The 24,860-nt window shown below is 35.1% G+C and overlaps 1 pseudogene; it reads left to right on the top strand.

Moving 5' to 3' along the window:
- Window positions 1-5,919: 5,919 nt before the first annotated feature.
- Window positions 5,920-18,599, top strand: LOC120190737 (annotated as a pseudogene).
- Window positions 18,600-24,860: the final 6,261 nt, after the last annotated feature.

Here is a 24,860-nt window from a genome sequence, read left to right as displayed (position 1 = left end):
TTCTCTACACAAACCGAGGATCGGTTCTTAATAAATTGATTAATCTTTTATGTTTTTCACTTCATTTAACTTCCACTCTCTATTAATGCGCGTGCGAAATAAATACTACTGTGATAGGCGGAAGAAAAAGCATCACCATTAACAATTAGCAGTTGAATGCACGTATAAACAAGCGCGTGAAATATATCATCTCGATAGCTACAATAAATTGTAGGTGGGAAAACTTGTGCACAATTACCGCCAAACAAATACAAACAAATCATTTTAATATATTGTTTAGTTTCAACCTTTAGCAAATATATATTAATTACGTATTTTTCTAAATACCATCTTATCTAGTAATCTATATGCTAACAAACTCAAAATAAATAGACGAATAAGGGAATAAACCATGATATATATATTGACGGCGTTTGCAACAAGCGGAAGGGGAAAAAACATCTAAATAAAGGACCAGGAAAAAGACAGTATAATCTACCTGCCAGACACTATAAATATTTGAAGATTATTTGTAGTAATAGACAAGGTAAACCCTAGATTATACACGTTATGATTATAGTTGCTAATTGCTTGCAATTGTGGGGAGGTAACTAACCAAAGAATTGGGCAAAAGTTCCCATATAATGCTACAGGGAATTTTTAATTCCCAAACTAAAGTGTTCATCCGATTAATTCTTCAAATGGGGTATTTTCTACAGTAAATTTGGGATCTCTCGGCGTCTTTAGGGTTAACAAGATTTTTTGATAGGATTTCCTCGGCGTCTTCAGGGTTAATTAGATTTTTGGATTGTTTATTGGGATCTCTAGCCGTCTTTAGTGAAATCCATGAAAAAATTGGTTTTTTTACACAAATATCACATTAACATAAATTAATTACTTGTTAAGTACTGTTTAAGAATATTTTACGGATCTAGCAACTTTTTAAATACTTTCTATAAATTAAATCATATTTTGTATTAATTATTTAATTATTTAATTTTATTATTTTATTTTTTTGCAGTTATAAAATAGAAAGTGGTCCTTGAATAATTATATTCTTATTTCTCGGCTTTTAAACTTTTCTCTTGGCTGTAAATACGCTCTCAACCTGTAAACATTCACATCAATCCTCTAAACTAGAAGAATGTCGTCGCTTCAGTATATATATCCACGTGTTGAGAGCGTATTTATAGCCGAGAGAAAAGTTTAAAAGCTAAAGACGCCTAGAGATCCCAATAAACAATCCAAAAATCTGATTAACCCTGAAGACGTCGAGAGATCCTAAATTTACTGTAGAAAACACTCCATTTAAAGAATTAATCGAATAAACACTTTAGTTTGGGTTCCCTGTAGCATTATATGGGAACTTTGGCCCAAAGAATTGGCAATGATGATGATATTGATTTCCTTTCATAGTTTAGCCTTAGCTTCTAAATTTGCTTTTACTTTTCATAGCGTTGATGTTTATAATGCCCGTTTCTTCTAAAGTACTCCAACCCACCAAGGGTTGGTTCACAGACTCTAGAGATTTTGTTGTACAAAATTTATATAAAAACTATGGCGGAGAATTATATTCTCAATTTTAACTGATACACATTTTGCATCTTACCGTATCTGTTGATAAATGACCAGAACAGTAATAATCCCCAGAAGAAATGCAAGTTGCACTGAAAAATGGGAAACTAGTATTGTTGTGCACTTGTGCTATCAAATCAGGTTATTATTTGCCTAAGCTGTCGTTGAAAATTCCAGTATGCAATACTTAAATAATTAATAGTTATATATTTAATCCGTCACATCCATTAGGGACGTGAATCAGTAAATGTGCATGTGCACCCTTCCATCGTGCTGGCTATGTTTTTTCATCCTAATTTATTATATATCTAATAATTTAGATAACGTGAAATTATTAAATTATTTCATTAATATAAAAAAAATTTAGATTTTAAGTTTGTGTAGCTACGTTGGCGTGATATATATTATCAACTATTAAAAAATATTATAAATAAGATACTATCTGATAATCATTTTAAACTATTAGAAAGAATATAAATAACGTGTATTTTCAAACTTTTTTTCGTATGTATTTGAATGTTTTTATTACAGTGATGGGGGTAGGGCAGGAATGACATATCAGCAGAACAATGGAAACAGGTCGATGTTTGAAGAAAGAAGGAAATTGTGGCTACCTTTTATTGATACCAAATTATAAAGAGAAAAAAAGGGGAGAATTTGTGAGTTTATCTCAAATATGGATAAGTTTGCCACACACACAAATAGGCAGCCAATGAGGTCTACATCGTTGGAGTTTTATGGGTCCTTTCCAACCCATTTAAACACTCGCTCTCTTTTGCTCTTCATGTGGGCCAAAATTAACATTATGTGGGTCTAAAAGTTCAAATCTATGATATTTAGTGGACTTTTCGTTGAGTAGGCCCATTTTTGTTCTTCATGCTAACATATTAGCTAGGATGGCAAACGGGTACAGTTTCGTTGATTCCGCACCGCATCCGCTCCAATTGGAGCGGGGATGGGTATAATTTTAGCCGGTAGTGGGCGGGTGTGGATTTATAAAGTGGTACCCGTCGTGGGTGGTGGGCGGGTAATGGGTTTGAGACATTACCCGCCCCGCATCCGCCCGTCCCGCATCCGCCCGCCCCACATCCGCCCACCCAGCTAAATATCTATTAAATTTTGGACCATTATAAATTTAGGTGTAATTTTAGAGACTAATTTATAAATTTTAATATTGTATAATATATAACATGTAATTTATCCAAATATTAAGGATATTTAGTCTTTAATCTGGTCTTTAATTAGGAAAATATTCGGCTCTTTGATTAAACCCATAATCCCACTAACCACGTCACTTTCCATGTTCTTTAGCCTATGCTGCCCATCCAAACACAAATTAGTCGTACTATAAGCATTAACATCAAAAGCAACAGTTTCCATGTTCTTTAGTCCCTCAAAACCCATATTAGGCACACTATGAGCATTAACATCGAAAACAACACAACAATCCAGCTCTGCGACTACATGCTCCCTACAATTTCTCCATAACATTCGTAGAGTTACTCCTCTGACAAATTGAAACATGCGCTGCTACCCATCACGAACTTTGGGAACCAACTCCAACATCCCATTAGTTGCTGTCAGGCGGGTCTAGATGGGTATGTCGCTAGTGGGTAGTGGGTGGGGATGGATTGAAAATACCCGCGTGAGCGGGTGTGGATTTGAAAATTTGTACCCATCATGGGTGGTGGGCGGGTGGTGGATTGAAAAATATTATGTGGGTATAGGGATGGGAGAGGGGGTATCCGCACCCGACCCGCCCGTTTGCCATCCCTAATATTAGCCAACCTGACATCATTAAAATCAATTGGATTCTTCAGCACCTTTATTTTTTTATCTACTTGTATTTATTTTATATAAATAAAATTTAAATATAAAATAATTTATTTTAAAAAATGCTCATAATTGAATAATATTAACTTTTATAACTTGAGTAGTTGTATAAATGCAATTATTAAGAATTATCATATTTATATCAAAGTAATTCATTTGTTAAAATAAATTGTTATATGAAAGTTCCAATATCTGTTTAAATTTAGTTTTTTTATCTAAAGTTTTTTAACGGTTAATTTTTAATAATTGCAAATTTATGATTATCATTAAATAAATTAGAGACCTTACAGAAAATAGAACCCTGAACAATCGTTCAAGATGCTCACTAGTCGGCTCTGATTTTCATTAACTTTGCTTAGGCTACCGTAGGTCCATATAAGAACTTAAAATATCGCATTAGGCATGATTATTAGCGTAGCGTTAAACGATAACGATGGAGTATAAAAAAAATTAAATAATCGAACATATAACTTTTGTTCATGAATTTGAATAATATGATGTTTTTCAACTAGTAATATATAAATTTTACTCTCAACGATAATATTCATCTCTATATATATTTTTCAATTATATCTATATTTTTATTGATTAAAAGTAATATTTTTTATAAATATATTTATTTTGGGTCGGGTTTAGGTTTTATCTCAAAATTTGGATCAGGTTAAGATCGGGTGAAATCACTATAATCTCAAATCGGGTCGATTTCAGGTGAATAGGATATATTTTCGAGTCGAATCAGGCTTATCGAAAATCTGACCCAAGCTTGCATCCCTACCCACGAGTAAATATTTTAAAAAAATTGTAAACTACAAGTTTAGTATCTAATCATTACTTTTGTTCCTTTTTTAGTATATAAACTTTATTTTATTTTTTCAAAATCATGCCTAACGTTTAGTTTATGTTTCAATTTGATACCTCACTGTTAAAAAAACTACTGACGTTATATTTTTTATTTTTCAATGATGATGTGACATTTTCTTATGATGAAACATCAACATCACTATTAAATTTTTAATGCCAGGGTACCAAAATGAAACTTAAACTAAATTAAACATTAGTTATAATTTAAAAAAAATAAAGTTGAAGTACTAAAACAAAACAAAAATAATAATTTATATACTAAACATATAATTTACCATTTGAAAAATAGCTTCAAAGTTTGGCCACCCATGAATGATGAATCTACACAGACTGAGTACTTGTTTGGTGGTACGAGTATTGTGCTAATTAATTCAAGGTTGTTAGGAAGATAATTAGAGCCCACACTTGTGATTTTGTTTTTACTTGAACCACCGTTGTTTAATTTATGAAAGGTTAATATTATAGAAATTATTTTTATACATATGTTTATTTTATGGTTTAAGAGTCTTATTTTGGATTTAAAATTTTAGAGAATATTGATTTCACGCATAAAGTTAGAATCATCGTCAAATGTTAAAACCTTTACGAGAAGAAGAAGAAGCAACATACCGATCAATAATTTTTTTGAGAGAATCTAAAGATCATCAAAAGAGTTGGATTGATTTCATATTAGAAGAAATCGACTAATATACTCGATAAAACAAACAAACAAAAGCAAACAGGTCCAACCATAAAATAAATAAAAGGCAAAGAAAGTATCAATCATGTGGTTGAAGGTAGAGACAGACGCATGATTTTATATTATTGAGTGAACTTTTAGAATTTTAGAAATGAATTAACTTATAGAAATTTAAGAGGACGAAAATATATAGAAAAAATTCAAAATGTATAGTGATTTCAAATTTTCAAAAGGATAAGTGTCCCACCTGTCCCCCTCGATCCATCCATCGTTGAAGAAGACAAGAGACGAATAAGTGATATTCGACAAATTACAAGGTAGAGAGATGTGATGACAAAAGAGAGAGAGCGAGAAAGAGAAGAAAATAAAGGAAATAAGAGAGAGAAAAGAGAAAATATGAAAAAAGAGAAGGGAAAAAGATGATAAAAAAATCAACAAGTGTGCATAGATTAATGGTCGATACAAACATCGCCGTTAACGATGAGGGAAAAAAAGTTTTAAAAAAACTAAATTTACTAGAGAAAAATATTAATAAAAATTAATTGTACATCATTAATTTTATTTGATATTAGATATTAATGAAAGAAATTACTCATAAGTAAGAGTAAGACTACTAAACCATTAACGTTAATATAACTTCATATTTTTTTTTATTTTTTTTTACTACAATTCTATTTAAAATGTTATTCTAGCATATGTTAATCCAACATTCAGTCATCCAATTTCGTCCCTGGCAACTTTAACTACCGAAATTGTGTGCTAATAAAAATTAAAGACCTTTCTTAACAATTATCTAAAAAATATAAGTGTTTTATATTACAATTTAAAAATAAAAATAAAAAAAAGGAAAAATAAATTCTAGAGTAATCTTTGAGCGGGAAAATAAGAGGCGGTGACCATTAATCCATATGTCAGTTTATAAATGGATCATTTACAACGTGGGAGGAAAGTGCCTTTTTTTTAATTTTAATTTTCTTCTTCTTCGTCCCTAATTAATATGTGGAATGAGAAAACCCAACACTTTCAACCTAAACCAGTAATTCTTAACAAAGGTACAACAAACGACTACCGATTATTGTCTGGTTGCATTAATATTTACCAATTGTTGATAATCTCACCGATAGCAGCACTGATAATGAGCCGATACGATAACCGCTCCGGCGATCCCAACTCTTACCGCGACCGTAGAAGGTAACCACTCAGATTTCTGCACTATCCAAATAGTTTTAATTTATTTCTCAATGTTTAAATTCATTTATCTTATTCTGGGTTTTGTTGGATTTTCTCACCTTTAATTTCAAAACTATTATTTGTTTTAAATAAACAGTGGATTAAAATTGGCTAATTCATGTTAATTTTTTGATTTATCTGTTTACTATATTTACATGGGGCTCGCGTTTCTTTATTTAGCATGTGTGAAAGTGAAAATTGACGAAGTTTTGTTGAATTTGTCTATGTTAAATATTTCAATGAATTCTCTATTGTTATAGCTACCCATTCCTCTAACGTGATTGAATTTAGTTCAAATACTATGTCCCTTCAGTAATTTTAACACAATGGACTCTTGGCCGTTGGCAACATCTCCTATCTAATTTTGTAGTACTACGAAGTGTAGATTCTCACATCAAATTTTAGTTCTTGGATTTTTCTGTTTGTTTAACTTAATCTTTTGGTTTAGTGACGCTGGATTTGGTGGTACTTCATCATATGGGAGTTCGGTGCGGTCCTCATCGAGCAGAAGGGATTATGATGGTGCTGAACTGCCTAGGAAGTTGGATTTGGATAGTTTGACCCCTTTTGAAAAAAACTTTTATATTGAGTCACCATCAGTGGCGGCAATGTCAGATGTAGAGGTTGAGGAGTATCGGCAGCGAAGGGAAATTACAGTTGAAGGTCGTGATGTTCCAAAGCCTGTGAGTAGTTTCCATAACGTGGGCTTTCCAGGTAATTTTGTTAGGTATTTTAATAATCCGGCTTATTTGTCATTTAAGTATCTGATTTTTCTTTTCTTTTGTTTGTCTTGCTTTGGACCATTTTTGTCTGTACGTCTGTCTACAGAAATTGAGGCTGCAGGGCTTGTTGTTTATGACTTATTGTTTTAAGAGTGTGATCTTGAATTTATTTTTAGTTTATTATATGGTAGGGGCTGTATCTGGTAATTGTTCTGAACTCCTAGATTCTTTCTTTTTGGATAAGCAAATTTTATTCACCCAAAAGGAAGCAAAATGTTGCTACAAAGAATACGGTATAAACTTCAGTCAATTACATGACTAGACCCCAACTTTACCTAGCACCCCTGAATTATTTACAGCAAAACAAGTATTCATAAGCCTATCCCTAACAAGACTCTTCAAATGAACAAAAAGTAACTGTACGGTTTTCCCAGTATATCCATGAGATATTTCTTCTTGCCATATTAAGTAAATCCTTGCATACCATAGAATCTTTAGTATGGCTGCTAGCAAACTCTTGGCCTCCACAGCTTTTGAATCCATTCCAGCTCTTCAACTCGCTGTTCACAAGATTGCAACACCAAACCCCATATTCTCTGAAAACGAACAACATACAAAAATATAATCTCAAATCTCCACACCATCATGACAAAGATACATTCTGAATCCACTAGCAACCCCATATTCAGATTCTACTCTTAGTAACCAGCCTGTCCTGAGCAGCTAGCCATGCAAATAAAAGAGTCTCTTGATGATTTCATATTGTGGCAACAAAAGAATGTTTGTATGATTTTCTCAAAATACAATTGAACCTTTAATCCAGAGGTAAAACTGTAATATATTTGATGATATTTCTGCTGTTACATCATGATCTCTTAATCATTCTGAAGAGTGTATATATGAAGTGATTTGAACACATTTCATCTCTTCATAATTTTTCCCTGTTTTTTAATTGATTTTCTTTTCTTGACTGCAGACTATGTACTTCAAGAAGTCACAAAAGCTGGATTTGTTGAACCAACAGCAATACAAGCTCAAGGCTGGCCAATGGCTTTGAAGGGTCGTGATCTCATTGGTATTGCTGAAACTGGATCGGGGAAGACTCTTGCCTATTTATTGCCTGCAATTGTTCATGTCAATGCACAGCCAATTTAGGTAAAGTTCAATTCATAATTATGATTTACTTTTCTTTGCATGTTGTTAGGGAATAACTCTTGGTCTTTTTATATATTTTCAGCTCCTGGAGATGGCCCTATTGTACTAGTTTTAGCTCCAACACGTGAACTTGCAGTTCAAATACACAAGAGGTGGCTAAGTTTGGTGCATCATCAAGGATCAGAATACATGCATATATGGTGGGGTTCCAAAGGGACCTCAGGTCCGTGATCTCCAGAAAGGTATGTGGTAATAGCTTGGGTTGACTGTTCCTCAGCATCTTCTTGTTCCTGAATTCTGCAATCTCTTATACATGGTTTTTCAGTTCAAGATGCTTTCCGGACATGTTTATTTGTAGTTTAAACAATCTTTGTTTTGTAATTACTTGATATTGTTTATGAAAGTGTTATATTGTTTGTTCGATCAGGTGTTGAGATTGTTATTGCTACACCGGGGAGGTTAATAGATATGTTGGAATCAAATCACACAAATTTACGAGAGTTACTTATTTAGTATTGGATGAGGCAGATCGGATGTTGGATATGGGGTTTGAGCCTCAGATACGAAAAATTGTTTCTCAGGTATATTTCTCACCTTTCTCTTGCATTTTATTGTCTTTTTCCTCCCATGCCCGTGATGATTACATTTTCTTAACTCATTTACTGGAAAAAGTATGCCGTGAATTACATTTTGCGAATGGGCAGTCATTGTGGACATAATCTTCTTTATTGACCTTTTTATGCTACTCAAGTATTGCACTTCAGGAAAATGATATTCAGACTTTGCTAGTTTTAATCCAAGAGGTAAGTCAGACTTTAATTTCTAGGATACATGAGAGTTAATTACATAAGTCTAAGCTAATGCTTTCAGAGTTTTGAAAAATTTATATTTTCTATTGGTCAATATAATGCATCATTGCATCCACTAGAAGAAAATAAGTTAATAGAGAAAAGCGAGAGGAGGAAATACTGTTAGTGTCTGACTTTACTCCGGATTTATCTGAGAATATCTGCTTTTGTATAATCTATAATATTTGTATGAGCTTTGAAATGAATTGGCATTCTCACCCACTACTACATCACCCCTCTTTCTCTGATAGTTACTTGTGTACTTTTTTGCAGATCCGCCCTGACCGTCAAACTTGTACTGGAGTGCGACTTGGCCAAAAGAGGTTGAACAGTTAGCAAGGCAGTTCCTTTACAATCCATACAAAGTAAGATGTCTCATGATTTTTGTATTCTTTACTTACTATTTGGCTTCTGTGAGATGTTATCTATGGCTATTGTTTTGAAATTTGACTAGCATTTAATGCTTATTTGACTTCCATGTATCATCACTTTCATCTTCTCTATGTTTGTTTATAACTTGAAAATTTGAGTCTTTCAGTAATATATAATTCATGATTTCCAGATGTGGCAATCTGATACCTGTTATAGGTATATATTGGGGTCGTTTCTATTCTCTTTGTTATTTCTTATGCTGTATGATATGCTTAAGTTATCCTTCGTCATTGTGCAGGTGATAATTGGATCTCCAGATTTAAAAGCTAACCATGCATTCGCCAACATGTCAACATTGTTTCAGAGAGTCAGAAATATAACAAGTAGAAAGCAGTTTACTTTGTTCTTATAGTTTTATTTGTTTTACCATTAGCATATAGTATTGGGATATATTGAAGCTTTTATTGATATGTCTTTGATGTTCTTGATGTTCCAGATTGGTAAATTTGCTTGAGGATATCATGGATGGCAGCAAAATTTTGATTTTCATGGATACCAAGAAAGGCTGTGACCAAGTTACTAGGCAACTTCGCATGGATGGTTGGCCTGCTCTCTCAATTCATGGAGATAAAAGTCAGGCAGAAAGGGATTGGGTCCTTTCAGAGTTTAAAGCTGGCAAGAGCCCTATAATGACTGCAACAGATGTTGCTGCTCGTGGTTTAGGTAAGCATATTCCTTTATTATCTATTTTGTGCCTTTGTTGTTCTTCAAGAGTACACTGCTTTTTTCTTGTGATGGATATTTGAGCTTAATGCGTTCTTCTTTGTGAGATTTGCCCAGGCTATCGTTGTTATCATCATTTTTTTAAACTTTCCCACATTTTTTAGTTATATGTTCAATTACCAGGAACTGCTTTTCTGTTAGTGTTCCTTATTCCCGTCTTCACATTGTTAGACATTTGATTGTTGTTACCTTCCTGAACATTTGTCAAAATATGTAAATGGCAGGCCTATTTGAGTTTGCTTCTTCTTCTGTATATTTGTATTTTCTTGAATAGGTTTGTGACATAATCGCACTTTTTGTAAACTATTTTTTGCCCTTTTTTGGCTATGTTTCCCTTATTGTTTTTTGGGTTCAATTGCACCCTTATCATTTCATTTTTTTTAAATAAATCTAATTTGGACGGGAACTATTAGACTACTGATCGTCAACGTTGAAAAATGTTTAAAAATTAAAAATTGCCATGTTAAAAAGCATAAAACAATGAGTGAGACTGGTAGAGAGAGAATTAGAGAGCTTGAGACAGTTCGTTCTTCTTCCGATAAGGAATGGACTGTTTTCATAGATAATCTTAGTAAGAGAGTTACTAGAAGAGAGTTAAGAGAGATCTTTGATATTTACGGTCGTGTTATAAGGATTTTTATTCCAAGTTTTATGGTGAAACCAAATTATAAGTCGTCGACTTTTGCCTTTGTGCAATATGCGAAGGAGGAAGGTTGTAGAGCGATTCAGAATGTCAATGGCACATTGATAGATGGGAGAAGAGTCTCAGTGGGGGTTGCAAAGTATAGGAAGGAAAGGAAGAGCAACTGATGAGAAAAGTTTACAGGGGAAGTAAAAAAGCAAGTGAGAGGGGAGGAAGGTAGGCAGGTGGTTTGGAGAAGCAGAACAGCCCTAAGGATGGCAGAACGTACAAAGAGGTGGTGAACGCACAGGATAGAGAGGAGTATGATAGGGCGGGAAGTTATGAAAGACCGAGTAAGGAAGCAGTTGTCTCTGTGGATGGGAGGAGGGAAGTTCCAGTGAGTAAAAGGAACAGAGAGGGTCTCTCAGGTATGGTTAATGGGATGAGGAATTTGTGGGAAATGCATATTCCCCCGGATGATTATAATTGGGTGAAAAGATCTTTAACTGGGATTATCAAACCTCATTTAGATTTGGAGATAGTGGTGAAGGGGCTGGCTAGTGAGGGGATTAAGGTTAAGGGAGCTAAATGGGGATTTACATGGAACTCATGTATCCTAATGTTTGGTTCGATGGAAGATTTTGAGGAGGCTTGGTCAAGTAGACGGGAGGAACTGTTCTTCTGGTTCGACTGGCTTGATCCGGTTATGAACGTTGATGGTGTTCCGATGGCATTTTGTTCAATAGACTTAGTTTGGAATACCTTTACTTTGCTGGAATATTCCCTTTCTGGAAAAACTTGTATTAAGATGGGGGAAGCTGGTTTGCTTTCATGAGTCGACGGTCAGAAAAGTGGACATGGCGGTAGCACGAGTTTTATTGAGGGTGGCCAGTCCATTCGATATTCAGGAATCTGTTACATTGGGTTCGTATGGGAGATCTTTTAAGGTCAAAATTAGTGTGGGATCGGTTAGTTTACAACAGGAGAGTTTTTCTGCAAAAAATTCTATGGTGGCGGGAGAAGGTAGGTTCAGAGATGAAGCTTCATCAGAGGAGGAAGAGGATGGGTACTCAGGCGGGGTGGGCGGTCGAGAATTGCTAGCTGTAGAGTCTAGGGACAAAGTAGACAGGAGGCTGGTAGGAGAAGTTGGTACATCAGAGGCAGGGGGCAAAGGGTTGGTAAGGGTGGATGGTGCAGAGTTGGCAGGCGGCAAAGGGGGGCAGCATTTAATGTTGCAGGAAAATGAAGGTCAACATAGTGGTGTGAAGGTGTCAGACTTTCCTGGAAAAAATTTGAATTTGGAAGGGGATTTTCGAGGTCTTGGGTTAAGGAAAGTCTTCCTTAATGAAAGTGATAAAGCCCAGTCAAAGGAATCCAGTGAGCCCAATTCTTTTTCTGGGCCAGCTTCGATTTTAAATAAATTGGGCTATGGTAAATTAAAAGAGTCTTGGGTGGAGGCAGTAGGAGAGCAACATCAAAATGTTTTGTTTGTACCAAATGAACAGAATTTGGGTTACTGTTTCATCAGATCTTAACTCTTTTTCGACAAGTGATGGGGACAAGGCTAGATTTCAGTCTCAGCCGTGTAGTATTCTAAAAGAGTCTAATAAAGATATGTCAGAGGCGGTAGAAGTGCTGGCCAAGGAAGTAAGCAGTGTAGAGGAAGCAATGGTGGAAAGGGAAGCAAGGACAGTCACCACGGGTAGCATTCAGGGGTCAGGGCATAATAAAGGGTCTTTTGCAAAAGGTTTAAGAAGTTGGAGTCCATTAGAACAGTTGTCTAGGAGTATACACATTAGAAATGCATCGATTGGAAGGTGGAGTTGTGGAGCTATATCTAGAGTTTATAGAAGATCTAGAAACAGAAAGGTGTGGTTTAACCCAAGTCGAGAGGAGGGGGCAGTGCAACCCTTGGTGTTGATGGATCTTAACAGGAATATTAGTAAGCCTATCCTAAGTAACTATTCTTTCCCCAATATTTTTGAGGGAAGTCCCACAGAGGTTGAGGTGGAAGGCGAATCCAGTTTCATTTCAGCAGGAGACAACTTTCAGCAGGATAAGAGTGAAGAAGTGGTTGGTTCTGGGAGCCAGTGTAATCCAGTGGGTAGGAAGGAGAAGGGAAGAAGGAGAAGGATCTTGACTAGGGAAGCTCTGGATGTGGCTAGCATTCGTACAGTGTCTTCCTCTAATTTCTCGATTTTCTTGGAGGAGGCTCTGGCCACCTGGGAAGTTAGTAAAATTCTAGGGATTTCATTTAAAGAGGGGAAGAAGATATTCTTGGAAAAAATTATTAATCTTGAGGAGGGATTGGTTAAAGATAGGGAAGGGACGGGCCCGGGGAAATAGGTTTCTGGTTTTATTTCTTTACTTCGAGGATTTTCTGTTTTTGTATATATGATGAAGATTAAGATAATTTCATGGAACGTCAGGGGCTTGGGTAAAAAGGAGAAATCTAGAGCTGTAGCAAATATGGTTAAGAAGCATAAGCCGTGTATTCTTCTCATCCAAGAAACTAAGTTAGAATGTTGTTCTCAGGCATTGTGGAGGAGGTTAGGTGGAAGGTTTCTTAATGGAGGAACTTTCGTTCCAGCAGTGGGTTCGGCAGGCGGACTGTTGGTCTTGTGGAATGATATGGTTTTCGAAGTTTCAAATAGCCATTTAACGGGCAGATTCATAGCAGTTTTTGGAAGATTTAAGAATTCAAATGAAGAGTGTGTGATTATTAATGTTTATGGTCCTTCATTGATTCAGAAAAGGAGGAATTTTTCAGGGAGTTGTTGGATTTTGTCGCGCTCAAACCGTGGCAGTCTGCATTGGGGGTGACTTAAATGTGTATCTGGATCCGGCTGAGAAGTTGGGAAAGTCTCAGAATTGGCTATCTATTGATATTCTTAGAAATTTTCTGGTGCAAACTAACTTAATAGATCTCCCTATGGTAGGGGAAGGTTTACTGGTGTAACAAAAGAGAGACTTCTACTTGGGTCAGACTTGACCGGTTTCTTATATCTGGGAATTTTCTGTTATGTTTTCCGAATGTAGTGCAGAGCCTATTACCTAGGTCTTTATCTGATCATAATCCTGTCTTATTGGAGGAAAAAACAGTAGATTGGGGTCCTAAACCGTTCAGATTTTTTAATTATCTTCTAGAGAAAGGTTTTGAGGAGTTGGTTCAATCGTCTTTGGAAAATTGGAGGGGGAGTAAGAGCAGAAGGGGATTCTTCAGTTTTTTACAAGGTACAAAAAAATCAATAAAAAAGTGGTATGGCAGCAAGTTTCATGGGATTGCAGAGTCTATTTCAGAGTTGGAATTGAAGATCCAGGATTTAGAATTTAAGGCACAAGACGTTGCTCTCTCACAGCAGGAATGGGATCAGTTGTCTCAGTTCAGAACGAATCTATGGAGGCTGTATAGGGTGGAAGAAAGTATTTGGTTTCAGAAGTCTAGGACAAAATGGATAAAAGATGGGGATAGAAATACAAGATTCTTTCATCTGTCTGCGTTAAACAGGAGCAAGAGGAACGAAATAACAAGTCTGATGATTAACGGTTCTGTTGTTTCAGACCCGGATTTGATAAAGGCACATATTACGAACTACTTTAAGAATGCCTATAGCTTCAAGTCTATAATGGAAGTGGAAGCTTTATCTCTGGATTTCGCCAAGCTGACAGAAAGTCAATCTACAAAACTTGAGGAGCAGTTCAATGAACAGGAAATCTGGCAAGCAATAGCCTATTCGGACAGCTCTAAAGCTCCAGGTCCGGATGGCTTCACAATGGGCTTCTTCAAGAAATGCTGGCCGACTCTAAAGGAGCATGTTTTGAGGTTTTTTCAAGATTTTTATATGGGCAGGGATTGGGAACATGGGGTTAATCACGCGTTCATTACGCTCATTCCAAAGAAACTTAATTCGGATAGTGTGGGGGACTTTAGGCCAATTAGTCTTGTGGGTAGTCTTTACAAGATTCTCTCTAAAGTGCTATCTAAGAGACTTAGCTGCTGTGTTGGTGACGTTATTAGTCAGTCTCAGTTCGCCTTTATACCGGGGAGACAGCTGCTGGATTGTGCCTTCATTGCGAATGAAGGAATTGATTATTGGAGAAAACAAGGGTTGAGAGGAGTAGTGCTAAAAGTTGATTTCCGTAGAGCCTATGATTCTGTGGAATGGCCTATTTTTTAGAGCAATGACTGAGATGGGTTTTGGAAACAGATGGTCTGCTTGGATTTCACAATGTCTTTCAACAGCTTCGATTTCAATTCTTGTGAATGGGTCTCCTTCGGATGAGTTCCCAATGGAAAAAGGTTTACGACAAGGTTGTAGTCTCTCTCCATTATTGTTTAACATTGTGGGTGAGTTGCTTCATTTGATGCTTTCTAAAGCAGTGGACAAGGGACTATTCCAGGGGTTTACAATTGGCAAAAATGATAATACTACTAAGCTGTCTCATCTTCAGTTCGCTGACGACTTAATCATTTTTTGCCAAGCTTCGATTTCTCAGCTCAAGAACGTTAAACGAGTGTTGAGGATTTTTAGTATAATGGCAGGTCTGCATTTAAATTTGGTAAAGAGTAAGCTGTTTGGGATTAACATGGAGGACGATGAATTAAAAGATTGGGCTTCACAAGTGGGTTGCTTAGTAGGTTCCTTTCCAACAGAATATTTGGGCCTTCCATTGGGTGCCAAGAAGAATTCAGAGGCTCTTTGGGATCCAGTTTTTAAGAACTTTAGTGCCAAACTTGCTGGGTGGAAAGCTTCATGTTTATCATTGGCCGGTAGGACTGTTTTACTGAAATCGGTGTTATCTTCCTTACCAATTTTCTTCCTTTCTTTGTTTAGAATGCCATGTATTATTGGTAAGAAGTTAAACTCGTTAATGGCCAATTTCCTATGGGGTGATAAGGAGGGAAAGAGGAGAATCCACTGGGTGAATTGGAGCTTGGTATGCAGGTCAATTAATTGTGGTGGATTAGGTGTTTTTGATTTGAACCTCACTAATCGGGCTCTTCTAGGTAAGTGGGTGTGGAAATTTGCCAATGACAAAAATTCCATTTGGAAAGGCGTGCTGTGTAGCAGACATAAGGTTAGTAGGAATTCGTTGTCTATTAGGGAGGTCTCTCATCCTCATTCATCTTGGATTTTGAGAGGAATAGCTAATAATTATCTGAAGGATGATTCGGTGGGAGATTGTCTAAGGTCAAATTCGAAATTGAAAGTAGGAAATGGCAAGTTTATTTCTTTTTGGAATGACATTTGGGCGGATGACTGTCCTCTGAAATTCCTTTTTCCAAGAATTTTTGTGCTATCCCCTAATAAAGAGGGGAAAGTTGAGGAGTTTGGCAGCTTCGAATCGAGTGGTTGGGTGTGGACTGTTCAGACCAGGAGAAATTTGTGTGATTGGGAATTGGTCCAATGGTTGGAGTTGATGTCTAAGTTGAAGGATATTCAACTTTCAGAACTCGTGGATGATTTTTTATCGTGGACTGCTAGTGGAGATGGATTGTTCTCAGTTAAATCTTGTAGGAATACTCTCGGTTTTACGTCTGGGGGTACTGCAGTGTGGACGAAAGGGGTTTGGCAAGGCTTTGCACCACCTCGGGTGGAAGCTTTTCTTTGGCAACTTGCTCATCAGAAATTAGCTGTCAAAGTCGAGTTGGTCAAGAGAGGTATACCCCTAGGGGATGATATTCTGTGTCCCTATTGTAAGAATCAGGAGGAATCTGTGCAGCATCTATTCATCTCTTGTACGGTGGTTTGGGAATTATGGAATAAGGTAGCTAATTTCTGGGATATTGCCATGGTTCTACCACAGGATCCTCCTTCTCTTCTTTGTTCCTGGGGTGAGTTGAGGGCGAAATCTACGATTTGGAAGTTTATTCCGGGAGCCATCTTTTGGTCTGTATGGAAATTTAGGAACGCAAGGGTTTTCGAAGGAACTCCTATTGACAAAGTGTCACTATTCTTCATTGTTAGATTCAGGATTGCTAAATGGTTCCTAGCCAAATTTCCGGGTATAACTATACATGAGGACGTGCTGATTGGTAATCCATCTCTAGCAGATGGTGTTTCTTCTAGTAATGTTATTGATAGTGTTGTTTTGCGCTGGTTACCCCCACCAGTTGACTTCTTAAAGATGAATGTAGATGGAGCCGTTAGGCAGATTGATTCGGGTGGAGGTATTGGAGGTTTATTAAGAGATTGGAATGGTTGCACTCTTTTGACTTTCTCCGAGAGTATTGGTCAAGCAATCCCCCCTCTGGCAGAATTAAAAGCTATAAATAGAGGCTTGGATATTTTTCTGTCTTCTAGGTGGGCTTCGGTAGCTAGGTTGATCGTCGAAAGTGATTGCTCGTCTGCAGTGGAATGGATTCATTCTACGGTTCTGGCACCTATTTTTTTCTTGCCTATTGTTTTATAGATTTCAAGGCTTATTAGTGATAAGGTTCATTCAGTTAGGTTGATTCCTAGGGTGTGTAATGGAGAGGCAGATATCTTAGCTAAGAAAGGGATTGGGTGATTGTAAGGGTCTTTTTTTGATTTTCTTAATTTTGGGTGTAGGTTTTATGACGGGAGGAGTGTTTCAGTCTTATGTCAAGCAATTTAGTGTTATTTTTTACTATTATGTAACTTTCATTATTTATAAAAGTTCCAAGGCACTCTTTCCCTCCTTCCTATGATTAATGACCTTTCTATAAGGTCCTTAATTAAGAAGGGGGGTTTTAACGAGGCCTTTCTTTCCTATCAAAAAAAAATTGCCATGTTACTTTATTTTATTCTCTTCCAAACCTCAGTCAGTAGTCGCATATCATAGCATTTTCCTTTCGCATATAGCTTTCACGATCCACGGCTAGTCTCCTTAACCAATTAGTGATCATGATGATAACTTGTGGATTTCCTTGGGTTTCGATCTGTTGGCGTCCAACATTAACAATTTTGCATGCTTCTCCTTGTTCAATTTCCTCTTGCTAGTACTAGTGGTTTTGGTTCCTTCTACAGTATATAATGTGGCATGATAGTTTGGATTAATCTGGCTCTCTTTGGGATGGGAAGCATCAGTTATATGTTCTGAATGGCAAATGGGTGTGCCTTTTGACTTTCTATACTTTCAGACGGGATTGTCAACTATATCTGGCTTCAGTATATGGATTACTTATTAGATTTGGTTGTTGGCAGATGTGAAAGATGTGAAATATGTAATCAATTATGACTTCCCGGGATCCCTCGAGGATTATGTCCACCGCATTGGTCGAACAGGGAGGGCAGGGGCAAAAGGAACTGCCTATACTTTCTTTACAGCTGCAAACGCCAGGTTTGCCAAAGAACTTATTGCCATACTTGAGGAAGCGGGACAGAAGGTCAGTCCTGAATTGGCGGCAATGGGACGTGGTGCACCTCCTCTGCCATCAGGTTAGTTTACTGTAATTCTTTGGAAAGCACATATATATTGGCACAATACTGCGAACAGCGAAAGCAATGGATTTCAATAAGGGTTTTGAGTTCGTTTTGATACTTGATTAAAGAAGGGGCCACTAGAAAATTCTAGGACACCCTCTTTCCATTTGCTACAAACATGATCATTCCTTTGTTTCTGCCCTTCAACTGATTAATTGTTAAAATTTGCAATAATTGTTATATTACTTATTTGATGAATCAGGTCATGGTGGTTTTCGAGACCGAGGTAAGGGTTTTGGTGGTGGTTGGCCATGGAGCTGATGGACGGAAATATCCCCATTTCCCTGAGGAGTAAAATTATAAATAGTATGAGAGTACCTTGTAGTGATAGTGTAGACATACATTGTTTGACTGTTACTACCCGCAGGAAGGGTAAGTAGATGAGTAACTTGTAAACTGACATTGTATGTACTCTCCGATTAAGTCCAGTTCCCCCCATTAAGCAATGGACTGAATTCATGAATGAGAAAAAAAAAACAACTTTTCTTGGATCTTTATATTTGATATATATGTATATATACATTGATAGAATGCAGAAAACAGATGTTACTACCATGAACCTCGGACCTTTATTATTAACAAGAAGTACTAATCTTTACTCCAAAGAGAGATTGGTTATCCTTTTGGTTTAACCACTTATATTTGATACGTCGAATGATTAATTCGGATTGAGAGTTCCATTATAGGAGAATATTTGCAATCCAGTTTACTCCAAAGAGGGGTTGGATATTTGATATTTATTTGGATTTCCATAATGGGATAGGGGCACCAAACAAGTAGCTGAATAAATATTTAGATTTATGTAAAACTGAATTGATAGATTTTGATTATAATTGCATTACTTAATAATTCAATAGAAAATAAAGCCATGCATTGGAATGCTCATTTTTATTGCTCTTGCTCTTCGAATTACAAGGGATGTTTCTTCTCTTATTTCCTCCCTTTTTCCTCTCTTTTTTATCTATGTTTAATTACAAAATAAGAGGGACTATTTATAGGCTCTCAAAAACCCTAAAAGCAAAAAAACCTAACATATTTTCATTAATGTTTGATATACTAATTAAAAGAAAAATAATTCTAAAATAATAAAAAATCCCAAATTATAAAATTCGTAATAAATTAAAATCCCCGTGTTAGGACCGTATCCAATTTTTTGCACGATTTGTCTTCATTAAAATAATTGAGTTCCCGATGTCTGATTGATGCGTTTCAAAATGTGTTGGAAAGCTAACTAAAAGACTGTTCAATTTCAAGAGATATAATGACTTAAAAATGTCCGGATCTTGTCAAAAACAATGGTCGCAAGTTGGCTGATGTATCAGACTTCAAAATCAGCTTTAATAAAAATGTTTCGGCTTTGGAAAAAAATAGACAGGACAAAAATCGGGTATTACAAATTGCAAGTCTTCAAAACTTTTATTTGCAATTTATTTCCTTAAAAAAAAAAGGAAAAGGATGAACCAAATGGATCCGTATTTTTAATTTTATTCAAGTAGAAAAACCAAAAAATCAAATGGATCCTAAGAATGTTAATAATCTATGAAAGATAATTTTGTAGGTTTATTTCTTTCGTGGAAAGCTTTTGTTCATGTTCGATTGCTGCTTTTTCCAAAGAGATTGAAATAAAGGCCAAGCTTCAGTGGCTTTAGTAAAACTATAAGAATGTTGAAGTTATTTTTCTTTCATGTCATGCATAAGGGTCAATATCCGTAGTGTCTTCTTTGGGTATAATGTGTCATAGATGTGGACGTGCATTGCATTTGCAAGCACCTGCTCTAATATAATTTCTGGTCAGATCATCAGCGTAAAGGAATACAAAGAAAATTCTGCTAGGTCATAATTACTCATTCTTAGTTGGGTACTACTTTATTGGATAAACAATTTTTTTCATCCATGGTAACTAAGCTTTGGAGATGTGATGGAAATGAAACTACGAAGCTCTAGCCTCTAGTAAAATGAACACAATTTGGGCTGTGTGCAACTTCGAACTCCTATCTTGTTAATAACGTAACACACACAGGCCAGATAACAAGATCAAAATACCTAGAGCGCAGGATTTGTTGTATGGTTATTTGTCATCTCTGCTATGTTTGGAAGCATGTTTCTGGTGTACCATTTAGCATTGATGTATTTTGGTTATATTTTAGGCCATGCAACTGAATGGAGTAATTTTGCACCTTACATGTCTTTCTTGCTTCTCACTGATGAATTTTTATTTTCTTTATGCTGTAAAGCAATTCTGATTTCCATGCTAGACGTTTTCCATTTATTCATTTTTGTTAATATCAGAATATTCTGCAATTATTCTGATACTGGTTTTCTGTTGTGGTGAAGAACTTTTGACATTAAATGTTTTCCGGAAACGGTATACTGATTGGATTCACCAGACAAATTTTCTGATTTGCTGCTAGTAAAGTCATCAAGGAAGTCTGATTTGAAAGTTAGTGCTGTAAATCATGGACCTCTAGTGCATGACCCTGTGGTAGAGACTAATTTATCTTTTACTGGTTTAAGTGACCAATCATACTCTTTATCTCTTCACCTAAAATAGATATCATGATAACAAAAGAAAATTTCTTTGGGAGTAGATATGATGAGCTGGCACATTCTGAAATTATAAATAATTCAGAGATATGAAGAAGTAATGCATAAGAAGTTTAGGTACATTCAGATATAAGCAACAAACCATTTTTCTCGTTTAACTATATATATGTTGTTTAGTTGAGGACCACATCTGACGACCACCATTGATAGTTACCTTTAGACGCAAACAAAAATAGTTGCTGTTAATTAGCAATAAACACGTTTACTATATTCTCTATATGCTGTTTGGTTAGTTGAGGTCTTGAAGAGCAGCACATCTTTGTTGCTTTTTGATGCCGGGCAGTAATAATTCGCATTAATCTTTGGCTTCTTTAATCGTCCTCTCTGGTTCTATTAACAGTTTCTTGTATATTGTCTGACATATATTTGTATTGTGGTCCACCCTCCAAGTTATGACACTTGCTCTTTCCTTCTTCCCTCCACTCCCCATTCCCCTGGTCCCAACTCTACTTTGTACTACAAGTTTCATTTTTAGATTGTCAAACTGTGAACGTTGGAGTTTTTAGAACGTGTCTGACAATGTAATTTTTTTGGAAACATGATTTGTTACATGTCCGATAGATATGTATGATCAATGCAGCTTACCTTTTCTTGAGAACAAAGAAAAAGAAAGGATACAAGCATAGCAGAAGATGTAGCGAGATATGCCGGTTCAACTCCCTGTTTTGGCTAAAACTTTCACTGCTTGTACGGTTGCGGAGACGTGGAAGTTGCCTGCAGCAAGGAGTTTTTAAGGATATGTTACCCGAATTGTGAGTCTTCTGGTTTCTTTAATATGTTGGTTTGGTGGAAACTGAAAGAATTTGTTAAATTTTCTTGAGAAGTATATTGTAGATACAGCCGTTTCCCTGCAAATTTCACACAAGGGAAATGTTGATGACTTATTGCCCTATTTTGGGAACCTTTAAATCTGCAATGAATTTGGAGAATACCTTTTTGAGTTTTGAGACTGCAGATTTAACCATCAACTGGCTTCCACCCAGCAGGCTTTGGACTTGGAGTAGCAGTTAAGGCTGAAAGAATGATCTGTGTGAACTGTGATTGACAGTGACTTAAATTATTCAACTTAACGCCCAGTCTGAGTTGAAATAAACAAACAATATTACTACATATTTGAAGTATTTTTTATTTGCAGATTTAAGTTCGTGCTCTTTAACATAAAATTTTATGACCGTATAAACCATACTTGTAACATAATATAGAGTATTTTCAATCTCATATTCAGTTTCTATTAAAGAAAACATGGAAATGAGAGCATAGTCTCCAACTTTTAAGGTGTAGTGATTCACATAGGCCTAATGCAACCATACAAATGCTTATATTATCCCAGAAGGATGTGGAAATCCCCACCCCTTCCCTTAATCTGCAAACTCCTCAAATTCCCCACCTCATTCAAACCCTAGATCAAACATTCAAGCATCCAATGAATTAACAACATTAAAAAAAAAACAAATACAACCCCATGAAAGGAAGATGATTGGGAAAGCAATTTGATGCAATGATGATATGAATAATCTAGTGAGCAAGATACTTTAATTACTTTGGTTGTTTAAACTTTAAACCAAAGGGCAAAAGGCAATCCATGGAACTGGTCCAAGTGGAGCTGTGATTTAATTATAAAAACTAAACACTGCATTGAGCATTGGACAGTCCAGAAACAAGGGCCATATTCAATCAAACTATACGGTCAAACGAATATTTGTTTTTGAAAGCTAAAAGAATTCTTTTCTGCAAAGTGAAATGTCAATTTTGCACCTCTCCAAGCCAAATATCATAAATGTTTGATGCTACTAATTCGAGGCCAATTTTTGACCACCCATTTCCCCTTTGATTGAAAAAAAATTGTGGGTTTCTTTATTTAGTAGATTGAAGGGAAGATTTGAGGAATAATTTCAAGTATGTTAAATAAATAAAGGGTTGTAGGCACGTGCATGTGGCCTCCCCCATATAAGAAAGGGATGGGCATGACAGTATATAAATAAAGGATTTTAGTTTGTATACAAATATTAAATAAAATTGTAATTATTTGGTTGGAGTTAGTGAGTTGAAGGACAAACCAAAAGTCGAGACAGAGGAGAAAAACCAGAGAAAAAAATTAGAGAAGGAGATGATGGTTGGACTTGGACTCATTGAATCTCACATGCATTGTTTTGAAAACCAGCCAGAACTGTTGAACCGTTCGAATCGGATCGGCTGAAAATCGAAAAAAATGGGTAAAAACCGGAATTTTTTTTTAAATTAAACCAAACAACGTCGTTTGTTAAAACGAGCCAAGTCGAACTCGAGTATTGCTGAGCTCGACTCGAACTTGAAAACTTTAAAAGTAAGCTCAACTCGACTCAAACTCACAAGCTAAAAATTATCAAGTTCAACTCAAACTCGAAATATAATATTGAAACTTAAACTAAAAAAGGCTTGAACTAAAAAAAAAATTAGAAGCTCGATTGAAGCCTAAAATTCAAACTTGATTGAAGTGAAAGAATAATTCACTCAATGCTCACCAAAAGGCTCCATGATTTTAAATGCCAAATTACCTCTATTATTTATAGAAGTTAGTTGTGATGCTCTTCTATGTTTCTTAGCAATGTGGGATTGTTTTGTTCTCATATTTTTACTCTTTAGACTTTTGAGATTCTATTCTATGTTTTTTAGCTATGTGGGATTGTTTTTAAAAAAAATTAAACCAAACAATATCATTTTGTTATGATTTTTTTAACCCCAAATTTATTTTTTAATTATAGTTATATAATTATATTTATTATTTAATATGTTTTACCTTAAATATTATGTTATAGTTAATTTGAATCATTTTGTTTCACTTGATTTTATGGTTTTTAACTTATATATGTTATGACTTGCTTTGAATATGACTTGTGATATAAAAAATTATTTTTTATTAAATATTTTTGGTATTTTTATTTAATTTTTTAAATAATTATGACGTCGTCTGGTTCTTTCGACCGGTCAGACCAGTTCAACCGGTTGAACCAATAAATCGATAGCATGACCGGTTCGCTAACCGGTCCGATTTAAAACCATACGCACAATAACCATAATAATGCCCCCTACATTTTTTATTAATATACCAGCAATTACTTGAGCGTCATTGAGCGTAAATATTAATCTTGCGGAAATATCAAACTCCTCTGTTTCTAGATATTATACTATTTTTTTATAAAATTAATTCACTGTTTAAAATTTTTAAAATGAAAAAGTAAATAACATAGAATCAACATAAAATATATCAAACATGATAGAATATTCATATAATAAATTTTATCTATTTCTACGGATAAAGTAAATAATATTTCACTATAAATATAACGTTAACACAAATCTAAATAGTTAGAATTTTATACATCTCAAAATATTATATATAAATCAAATTTAGTCATTCTAAAATGTTCTCTCAATATTCCTATAGAATTTATATATGCGACAAAGACTCAAATAAATAAAAACATGATTATATATTTTTTTAAATAATTGTCCCTAAAAATTTTAATTTTTTATACCTTCCAAGAGTTTTACTTAATAAAATTTAATTATTAAGTAATTTTTAATATTTAATCAGTAGAAGTATGGTTAAATCATACCACAACCAATTAGTCTCATAGGATACGACATTCAACAAGGTTAAGAGTTTAATTTCTGACATTGTATGAAGTAAAATGGATTGAAATGGTAACCCTCATAATGGGTCTCTACATTACCGAATATGAATCAGTCAATTAATAAATCAAATATTAATAATTATTCTAAAAATATATAAAATTTAATTTAATTATGAATTAATTTTTTGAATAGTATATATTGATTACAAAATAGTATCTATTCATAATCTTTATTTAATTATTGACAACACACACCCGTATACATAATTGCTTGAGCCCAGAACCTTGAAAGAGAACATCATTTCCTTTCAGTACTGAGACCACTAAATAGTTTGATTATAAAATAAAATTTAAATCAATATGTAATAAATATATAAATAAATCCTTTTAACCAGAGCCGTCTCGAATATCTTCGGGGCCCTGAGTGAAAATAAAAGTAGACCCTGAATAAAGAAATATACTCTTAAACAATTAATTTAATATCGTAGAAAAATTATTAATTTTTTTAATATTAATTTCATTTTCTTGTTAAGAA

This window comes from Hibiscus syriacus, unplaced genomic scaffold (genome assembly GCF_006381635.1).
Source record: "Hibiscus syriacus cultivar Baekdansim isolate YM2019G1 unplaced genomic scaffold, ASM638163v2 tig00116962_pilon, whole genome shotgun sequence".
Classification (NCBI taxonomy): domain Eukaryota; kingdom Viridiplantae; phylum Streptophyta; class Magnoliopsida; order Malvales; family Malvaceae; genus Hibiscus; species Hibiscus syriacus.
The sequence above is the reverse complement of the archived record's forward strand: the minus strand, read 5'-3'. Positions and strand labels throughout refer to the sequence as shown.